This window comes from Falco punctatus (assembly GCF_963210335.1).
Source record: "Falco punctatus genome assembly, chromosome: 10".
NCBI classification, from domain to species: domain Eukaryota; kingdom Metazoa; phylum Chordata; class Aves; order Falconiformes; family Falconidae; genus Falco; species Falco punctatus.
The window spans coordinates 24046559-24057117 of record NC_137590.1 but is presented as its reverse complement, the minus strand read 5'-3'; positions in this window follow the sequence as shown (position 1 = coordinate 24057117).

Genomic DNA, 10559 nt, shown 5'->3' with positions numbered 1-10559 from the left:
TTCACAGCAAATAGTGAAAAATACTGAACTACCTTGTGTCAAATTTATACTTAAAACATTCCTTGTGCCCTTACTTGGAGTGATTCAGTTTATACAATATGCCTATGATTGTTCTTTCTAGATAATACCAAATGCTAACAAGACTGCAACATCTCTCAGTAGTTAATCTTAATAGTTTATTTGGTTTATATTTGTCAGTAGTTTATGAATTAGTGTGAAGCCTCACATATTTAGACTTTCACAAAGTACTTGACATTCACCTATTAAAGCAGTGCAAAGGACATTATGCAATTGAGTTTAATTTTTCATTTTACATTGTGAAGTCATGAACATAAAACTATTCATCAGAATGAAAAGAAAGCAAAAATGCTTTGAAGAGCAATCTATTCTTCTTCTTCAATTCAATTCTGTCATTTTATTATAGTAGTGGCTAAAAATAACTGAAATCAGGACTGCTGTATACTACAGTTTTAAATACAAATGGAAGCCTGTTTTACTATTTGAAGATCTATCGTTTAAACTGACCAAAAAGAGAACAGCTAGTACAAGTATATTCACATATGGTGGGTGCACAGGCTGATCTGATGCATTTCACTTATGCTGTCACTAAGTTATCTAGGCTCCATAGTGTCAGTGACAGGTCTGTTCTTGTTACTTCTGTAACAGGGTGTAAATCAGGTGCCAAACATGTTCATGCATATTGAATACACAACATGGGTTATCATTATATTAGTTAATGGATGTCTGTTAAGACCACCTGGTTTTCTGAAGCCTAGTATTTGTCATAGGGCATATAGAGTAGAAACTTGTTTTTTAATGCTGCATTTATTTAACAGTTTATTTTCCTGTTATTCTAATTTGTAAATAAAACAAAGACACCTAACAGAGCTCTCATGACAGACAATAAAAACCCCCAAGCAAGGCCCCTGCCGTGACTTGACAGAATGTTTTTTTAATGCTGCTTATAGGTTATTTCCGTATTCTAAAGTATGTAAAGCTTTTGGTTCACTGCAGGTTGTGGTGTTGGTTTTAGGTTTTTTGGGGTTTTGTTTCTTTTTTTTTTTTTTAAGGCAGCAATAATTTTAATGGTTTGTATGCTATTCTGTTCTGGTGTTTATTCGATATTAATTTTACTATACACACATAACAGAAGTCTGAACTCCATAAAATATCTGGAGTGTCAAACTATGTTAAGCAGGAGAACACGGGCTTCACAGAAGTCGTCAGAACTTTATCTTGAGGATATAGAACTCTGTGTCTGGCTTTTTCTATAAGGACCTCCATGATGGATTGGTGTGAAAGTAGTGGTTTAATGGATTAGCTGTTAATCTCTCCTGCTGACCTTGCCATGTAGAGATGAGATGTCTAATGAGAGTCAGAAGTCTGACAGTTGTATAGGCTACCAGAAGCTCATTAGTGTTTAGGTGAAGGGACAGCATTTTACCGTAATGTAAATGATTAATTCTGAATTAGCTGACAGAGGTTTCTTGAGACTGTGATTTAGTTGAAGAGCCATGTACAATCATGTTAGTATTTTCTGTAATAGTTTTTCTGAAATAGCATGTGGCCACCAGTAAGGTATGTTGGTGTAATTACCTGAGTGTCTGTTTATGACTTTGTATATGTTTTAGCATTTATTTGCTTGTAGTGACATAAAATAGCCCTTTATAGGAAGATAAGCATTGATAACATTTATGTTAACAGAGTATGAAAAAATCTGTGGCTTGATTCTGCTGTAACACATTGTTGACAAGATATCTGTTGGTTTGAACAGTGATAAACGGCAATTTAACAGGGGTTCCTATGCTAACCCAAATAGAGTTGTCCTTCAGGATTGTGTGTCTGCACCCAGGGTGAAGGGCTAAATAGATCTTAAATTTGTATTTGGTTCAGGAATGGGAGTATAGCAGTAAATGTTGAAGCGAAGTAGTTTTCTTTCAGATGCTTCAGCCAGAAAAGTTGAACTACTTGTTGGAATTCTGGTTTAGAGATATTAGAAAATACTTATAAGTATCTAAAGCCATTTATTCTTTTTTTCTGCCAACCAAAGATAGTGGTTTTTTTCCACCACCAAATTTTCTGTGGAAAGGTTTATCCTGTCTTCAGAATCAGAGCAACATTTCATTTGAAGACAGCCAGCTTCAAGTGGACTTATGACCCCTAAAATAGCAGATTTAAGATGAGGCTGTTGCTTTAGCTTATCTACAGCATTGTAAATACAAATTTACAATTACAAATTACAATTACAAATAAGGTTAAGGCAAGATATCTCATGAGTGTACACGTTGGCTCTGATTCAATCAACATGATGGTTTTGCTGAGCAAAGAGGACAAATACTGTTTGTATTTTTTTCCAACAGGATTTCAACCACACGGTAAAATGGTCTGGCCTTGTAGCATAATTTAAGACTGTGTGCTGCAGAAAGCCATCATTTCATGCTGTTGTGGCAAATAATTTACACCATTCTTTCTCAGATGTTAGAAAGATAAAATCTTAACATTTTTTTGTAGCTTAAACAACGTTCTCTAGCCTTTCATGAAGTGCTCTCCTGGATTTCTCTGCTCATGAAACTTCACAGTAGATCAAGTTGCAGAATCTCAAATTACTCACTAGAAACAGTCCAAGATCTTGCATCTTGATGTCCATGCTGCTAAAATAGTATGAGACTTAACCCCAGCTGATATTCATCTTGTTTTTGCAGAACTTTTGGCTGTAAGAATTCATAGACCACTTCAAAATCCTGGCTGCTGCATCCTTGTAGGATTCGCCACCTTTCCTCCTCCCTGTATGTCAGTCATAAATAGTGCCGTGCTCAACCTCACTGTGAGGGATTACATCCCCTGTGGCTTTTACAGGTTTTGAAAATTACTGTATAGGCACTCTGTAAGGTAGCGTGGCTTTCCAGTAACTGACACCTTCACACAGATGTTTCGGGGTTGGAAGACTGTGAGCAGTAAGAAGTCAAAGAAGAGCGTATGATCAGCAAGAGGCCACTGTTACTGTAGTCAGCCTTGCATCCTTAGGAAGTAGTTCTGTTAATGTAACGTAATACAACTTCACTGTTGAAAGCTTTGTTACTGGTTCTGGTGAGGAGCCAAGGCTTCACCTGAACCCAATACTTGCATCAGGTTCTACTAATGTGCTTGTTAGCGTAATGTATAATTGCAAAAATTATTTCTTAATCTGTCATTTTGAAAACCAGATCGAAGAGCAGTCAGTAGTCCTGATAGAATTTTCTCTCTGAGATTTTTGTGAGTAAATACGGAAGATTTCACACTTTATTACTGTGGTCAAAAGGTGAGCGTTCCAGCCTGCTGCGCCCTGGGCAACATCGTGAGCTGTGTTTAAATTCAGTAATGAAAAGGAAATCTGAGCACCCTGATCTAGTAAAGTGTATAAACATTTGATTAACTATGAATGTGTTAGAGAGATCATTGATAAAGCAGGGCTGAAGTGGTCATGCTTTCCTGGATTTAGGCCTAGGACCTAAAGCCTATTCAGTTAGCATAGCTTCCAATTCAGCTATATAGTGCTATGCCCATGTTTTCACACGTTACTCATTTTATAATGATCTATTAGACATTTCTCTAAAGTGGTAGCTAAGTAAGAGTACATTTTTTGCAAAATGGGAAGACTTTTTTTTTTTTTCTTAATATCTGGTCTTAAATGTTTGCTTGGTCTAACTTGGTGCCTCAAACAGAAATTGGAAATGTTTAATTCGCAGGCAAATTTGAATTTACAGAAAACTGGCAGGGTGGGTGATTTGAAAAGTAAGATACTTGAAGCTATTAATGTCAAAATCTATTTTCCTGTGCTGTGGGCAGATGCAAGGGTGGATTCAATTATGTTAATGGTGATGATATTGTTACAAAGGACTCAGACTTTGCTTTCTTTTACAGAAGTCCCGACTGAAATGATTTCAGTATTATTAGTGCTAAACAATGGTAAGTGGTTAACCCAGCTAGAAAAATATCATAATAGGTGCTTTTGTGTATAGCTTCTGTGAAAGGTGGGTCTTTTGACTTTCACTTGTTTAAACAATGCAGGGTTGTGTGTTTTGGGATTAAGGCAACAAGTTGTTAATAAGTAACCCAGCAATGCCGAAATGTTAATAGATGCTAGAGTGTGTTCTCCATAACTTGAGTCTGACTCCCTTTTGCATTCGTATGTCTTTCTACCTGTGCTAACTAAGGCCAAATGTTCTCTATGTGTTGTAAAAATCACAACCCTCAGCACTCCCATAAGAGATGACAAGAGGGACAACAGTGTGGCATCCTTTCTGTCAGCTTGTAGAGCCATCAGAGTCAGAGTTTGAATGGGTGGGTAGGGAAGGTACTTGGTGTTGGACTTGCCTGAGTCTTGGACTTACACATATAACCTGTAGATGACAGGTACAGATGGGAAGGAGGGCATTTTGATTGAGCGGTGTTGCCTTTATTCTTATAGATATTCATGCTTTCTTTGACACTGCTGACCTCTGAGCTCAGTGTTAAAATTACCATGGCACAATAACATTATTCTAAAAGCAAAACCACCCTACAACTTTTATTATGCAATGCTACTGTATGTGACAGCACAAGTATGAAATCAATAATTTATAGGTCTTTTTTGTTGAGGTGGTGATCAGGGTAAGAAAAAAGCTTTTCGGTTTCCCCTTTACGTTGACACGTGCATCCGTCTTAAAGTAATAGTTACTGAAAGCTATGTAGAGTATTTACCAGTACCCAGGAGGAAAGCAGGATGACTGGTATGCCTGAGTTCAGAGCCCTTCAAAGATACCAATGTAGATCCACACTTCAGCCTTTGCTAGCAAAACTGTGAATCAAGATTTAGAGGATGGGTCCCAGGAATTCCTGTGGTGTTCTTGCAAGTGAGTGCCCTGGTTTAAAGGGCTAACAGCATGGTCTTGTATTTCCACTGCTCAGAAGCAGTTTCTCGCTCTGTTAGGATGTCTGTTCCAATTGAGCGTACCTCACAGCCTGTTGGGTTAAGCGATGACAAATGTATAAAAGGACATGCGAAGTCTGCAAAAACAATTTCCATAGCAGATGGAACTGCCGGGGATGCAGGAAACCACGATGAAAGGCAGATGGAAACTGAGGCTGCAGCTGTGAACGGGCAGAATATGATACCTATGTTGCATTATTTATTTCGCATGACATAGAAATGTACACAATGTTGAACGGGATCAAGTGGGTTATGGTGCTCATCCAGCACTCTCTTCTAAGCCACGCTATGCACAGTTTGTTAGAGGTGTATCAAAATTATCCCAAGCCAAGCGTGACTGACAACAGCTTGAAATACCCTTATCAGTAGAATCTAGGCTGTGTGATATTTATTAAGCCAAAGCTGCTGCGCTTATACAGGGTGGGATATTCAACCTTCTGGTTAGCGCTTGTTTATAATGTTCCAGGCTACTGCAGCTGACATAAACTGTACGAAACTTACTTGTTTCCTGGCGTGTACTTCATCCTCAGCTGGCTTGCCAGAACTTGGTGCTGTTTCATATCCAAATTCTTGTACTCGTCAGGAAGGAAAATGGAAGGGTAAGTCTGTTTATCTGTACCAAGGTTCTTGGTGTAGAGAAGTGGGTAATATAACCCCAATGAATTTAGCAAGGAAAGTGTTTTCTTACTGGTTTAATCTGTTAATAATACAAAAAGTTACAGGAACTATGATTTGAAGAAACTCTTTGATCCAGGTGCTGCTGATGTTTTTATCTTTTTTTGTTTGTTTGTTTGTTTTTCACTTCTTGTTTTTTAAGCTGAAGTTGTTATCAAACTATTTGTAAAGTCTGTGTTAAATGTTAATCCGTTAAATGTTGACCATGGAACTATTTTCACTGTCATATTGGTTAAGCTGAACAGCTTTGAAAATTGGTAAGATTTTATGTAATCTCTTGAATGTAGTGGACGCGCTGGTCATGTTTCATGAGATTCCAACACAAACAAATCTTTGAAAAAAACTCCCTGCTTTTTTGTTATTTCAGGTGGTCTGGGTGTGTTGCTCATACATAAAATTGTTAGGGTTCTTCTCAGACTGCTTCAGAGGTATAATATTTCAGGATTAAAATGCTTAAACAGGAGTAAGGCAACTAAGCTTCAACATTATGCCTTTTAAAATTATTGAAAAGTGGCATTGCACTTTTCAACTTACCTTTAAGCCTTTGATACTTTTAAAGCATAAACTTCTTGTAAAGCAATTCAAATGTTTGGTATAGTCACTTAAAATATTCATCTACTTCGTGCCTCGTTCAGTGTTTTGAATAGTGATTTATGGTTAATTTGGTGTCCTTGCCAGAAATTCACAGAATTTGACCTCCCTCGGCCATTTCTGTTGAAACTCTTGTGTTTTTTGTTGAATAACTTAAAAGTATTAATGATGCCAGAGCCATTGGCCTAGAAAATAAGATATGTTTCGGTCTCTGATCAATGAAATTTTATGTTTTGTTTGCAAACTAAAATATTTCCAGCAGAAGGGATTAAACATCTCCAGGTAATATATTCTCCTTTGGCCACTAGGTCACTTAGCTGAATACTCATGGGAGAAATGACTGGAAATCACTGGTAAGTGCTGAACATTGGGAAATAAAGTGTTTTGACTTGTTTCCCAGAGGTTTTGTGAAAAATCTCATTTAATTGTCTTATATTTTATTTATAGTAACAAAAATTTGTTTATGTCGGAAGTTTAATTTTGGGTGGACAATATTCTAGGGTTTTGATCTTGATCAGGGCAGTTTTAGCTTGTGTGTGGATGCAGTTTGAATGATATTTTGGGGAAAGGACTGAGGTGGGAAAATACGGTTCCACTACTAATACTAAAACCCGCATTATTTTTTAAACTGTGTCCCTTAGCATCTAAGTTACAGTTATGGTTTTGCTGGACATAGTTGGTTGGCAGGGTATGAATGCATGGAGGGTGACTCATATTTGTGCACTGCATCTTGTGTTTCCCTGTGTGGTCAGCAGAGAGGCTACCTAGGAAGAGAAATAGGATTAATTAGCATTTGGACTTTATTTGCAATAAAGGTATTGCAATACTGTGCTGCTATTCCCTTTTAATTTTGTGTATGTTCAGTCTTAAATTATGTTTCAGTCCTGTATAAAAAGAGTTTGCAATCTAGACTTTCTAGACCAAATCGCTGGTAAACAAAAACCACGCCTCACAAGTTAATGATACCATCTACAAAGTGTATCCAGGGGTTTGTTTGTTTTCTTCTTCCTTCTAATACTATGGAGCATTTTGGTTCTGTTTTATCTTGGGACTTGTTCAAGAGTAGAAACATGTATGAAATTATACTTTTATTTGCATAAAGATTTCAAATGTACTTCTCTTGGAGTCTTAATATATATATAGTACGTGTATTTTTATATATATGAAAAGCATTTGGCGGAGTTTTAGTGTTGCTTTGGTTTCTTAACACAAAAGGGAAGTAAAATGAATAATTATAAGCTTTTGAATCATGATCTCAAAAAATAATTCTTGTCTAGGTGCGCATAGTGTGTAGAATTACATAGTATACTCTTTAATTAACAAGACAATATACAGTGGGTAAATAATGCTGTCTTGTGATGAAATCAAAGAACTTGATTTAAAACTCCTGAGTTATATATCTGACTCTGACTCTTTGTTAGATCTAGGACAAGCTAAGTAACTCCTCTCTGCCAAAGTCAGAGCATGTCTGAAAGATACTAGCTTTCATAAATTAGCACTTTTGATTGCCAGGTAAAAACACACATATAAAACAGGGTGTAGGAGGCTGGAATAGCTGAGTGATAAAGGAGACTTCCAATTGTCTGGCTTATTTTATAATGGCTGGCATGTACAGTAGTACTTTAACTGCACTGATGATCCATTGCTATAAGAGGCACTGTCTCAAACAGATGCAATTAAATATTATCTAGAAACCAGATCACTACGTGTTTTCCATGACTGTTTTAATTGTGTTTCTAAGCCAGAAGTGCTGGACATAAAAAAAAAACAAAACAAAAAAAAAACCCCAACAAAACCAAACCCAAAAACGAAACAAAACAAAAAAAAAAAACCACAAACAACAAAACCCCCAAAACCCAGAAACCACCCACCTTTGGCAACCAAGGAAATTATAACCAATTGTATGTCCAATACCACACAAATAAGTGCTACATACAGAACAGTTATTACTTAGTAAAAGTTTTCCTGTCTCTTACCAGTTATAAAAGTTATAAAACATGGTAACTTTTCTAAACTTTTAAGTCCACCCCAAATCCCTTTGGTAGTTTTTTAGAGAAAGAAAAAACAAAAACCACAAGGCAAAAAAGAAAGAACCGCTCAACCAATCCCATATGAAACCTTGACTCACTGCAGCCTGAGGCGTAGTTTAGAATCCAGCTTTTATGGAAAGACAAGTTCTTCCTGTTGCTGCAGAAGGGAGGGGAGGGATGAAAGTCTGTGTCATGGACTTCCAATGCAACTTGATTTACAACATCAAGGGTAGGTCACAGTGCTGTGTGCATTCAGGAGTGGGCTTAAGTGCTGGTTTTTTCCTCAGGTGATCGACTTTTGATATGCCTCAAAGTGGGTGAATTTTGAGAAATTGCTCATCAGTTTAAATCAGATGTACGTTTCCTAAAATTTATCTCAAGTAATCGGAGACAAAGGAAAAGCGAACATACCTGGTTCCAGTTTCACCTCACCTAACTTTAGACACCTACCTGGTAAACTACTCCCACTATGTTCTTTTATATCAACGAATGCATGTTAGCATGCTTAGGGTCCAGCAATGGTCTCTGAAAAAGGCAAATTAATCTCTGTAAGTGTCTGTTTCTTTCCATTGTGTGTATAGCTACTGTCTTAGAGACCTCCGTGGTAGATACCCTCCGCCTCTTGGGTCAGGTTTATCCTGCCTGTGCCATTTCAGCTCACAGGTGCTGTAGCATTAGCTGAGACTTGAGATAAACTGTGTCTGTTATTACTGTCACTGTCACAACTTCATTACGAGTCTTGGTTTTGGTATTTTTTCATTAAAATCCTGTATTGAATTATAATCTCACGTTCATTTAAAAAAAAAACACCACCACCACCTCAAAATAGTATGAGAACAGAGGAAGCTTGGTGGTATGATTTGTAAACTAATGCCTCAATACTTTACTGAGAATCAACTCACACATTTTGCACTTTTTGGTGAGCAGTGCTACTAGTCAATCCAAACTAAATCTCTGTTTGTTTGGGTGCCAGTTCCTCCCAGACCTAAATTGCACCAGTCTATCAGATTGTAGCTGTTAGTGGGTCTCATAGCTGTCATTTGCGCTGTCAGATGGAGACAGCCATGGAGCAGGTCTTAGAAGTATGAAGACATAATTTGCCTAAGTGGTTGTGGAGGTTTCTGGTAGGACAGAAGACTTGCTAACAGCCCCATATGCTCAGTCCTTATGGAGTTTTCAGCATCACTTTGAGCAGGACCCAAATTTGTCACAAATCAATGAACAGTACGGATTGTGCATAATGAGGCCAGCAGCATTATATGTTGCAAGAAAAGCAACATAACAAAGAAAAGAAACAAAAAAGTGTCTCCTCTTTACTCCGTAAAATTGCACACCCTGCAAATTGTCTGTAAAATGAGTTTGGAAGATTATTGTTGTCAAGAAATCTGTATGAGACTCGTGAAGCTCGTGCAGTTGTGACGATGAGGTAGGTTGCTGATGACATGCATAAATTGTTAGCATATAGTTTACTGATGATAGTGTAGTATTGAGAGTTGTCATATGTGAAAAAACAGAAGGGTTGTTATGAAACCTAATTAACCTACTTATAAAAGAGATATCTTTGACAGCAGCGGTACAATACCCTGTATATCACCCTTGGTTTTGTTCACCATCACCAGGACTGTTACTCACCAGTCCTACTAGATTACCTAACTATCCATCTCCTCACACTTTCCAACAGCTGTTTGAACACCTTTAAAAATCCAGACATGCTGCAACTAGTGAAATGATTGGGAATTTCTGCGAAACCCTGGGTTAGGAGCCTCTGGCTGGGCTGCGATACAAGAGACTTGTCAGAAGTAATTTGATATGTAACCATAACTAATGATGGAATCCTAAAAAATGTGAAGAAGAAACTCATAGACAACTGAAGTCTCAACTCGAGATTTACGGGATTTCCTTTTCTTTCAATCCAAAATTTTCTCACAACATCACAAAAAGTGAAGTTCACATACCAAAAAATCTGAAACTACCAGGTCAAACGTAAGCAATTAAACCTAAGCAATTAAAACCTAAGCAGTTTAGTAGGTCAAGGATGCCTGACCCAGCAAAAAGGCCAGCCAATGGGTAATGCAGGGCTGTCTCTGACTCAGCAGACCGCTGCATAAAGTGTAGGCGTAAAGACCGAGGGGTCTGTTTTCAAGGGGTTCTGACAAACAGAAATTCCTTATAAGCCTTTCCTCCCCTACTAACACAGACAGTCTTGAACGTAACAAGAATTATGTGGCTGGAAAACACCTTTTTTTTTTTTTTTTTTTTTTTTTTTCCCCCCTGAATTTCTTGCATGGAAAAAGTCCAAAAAATCCTGCCCCACT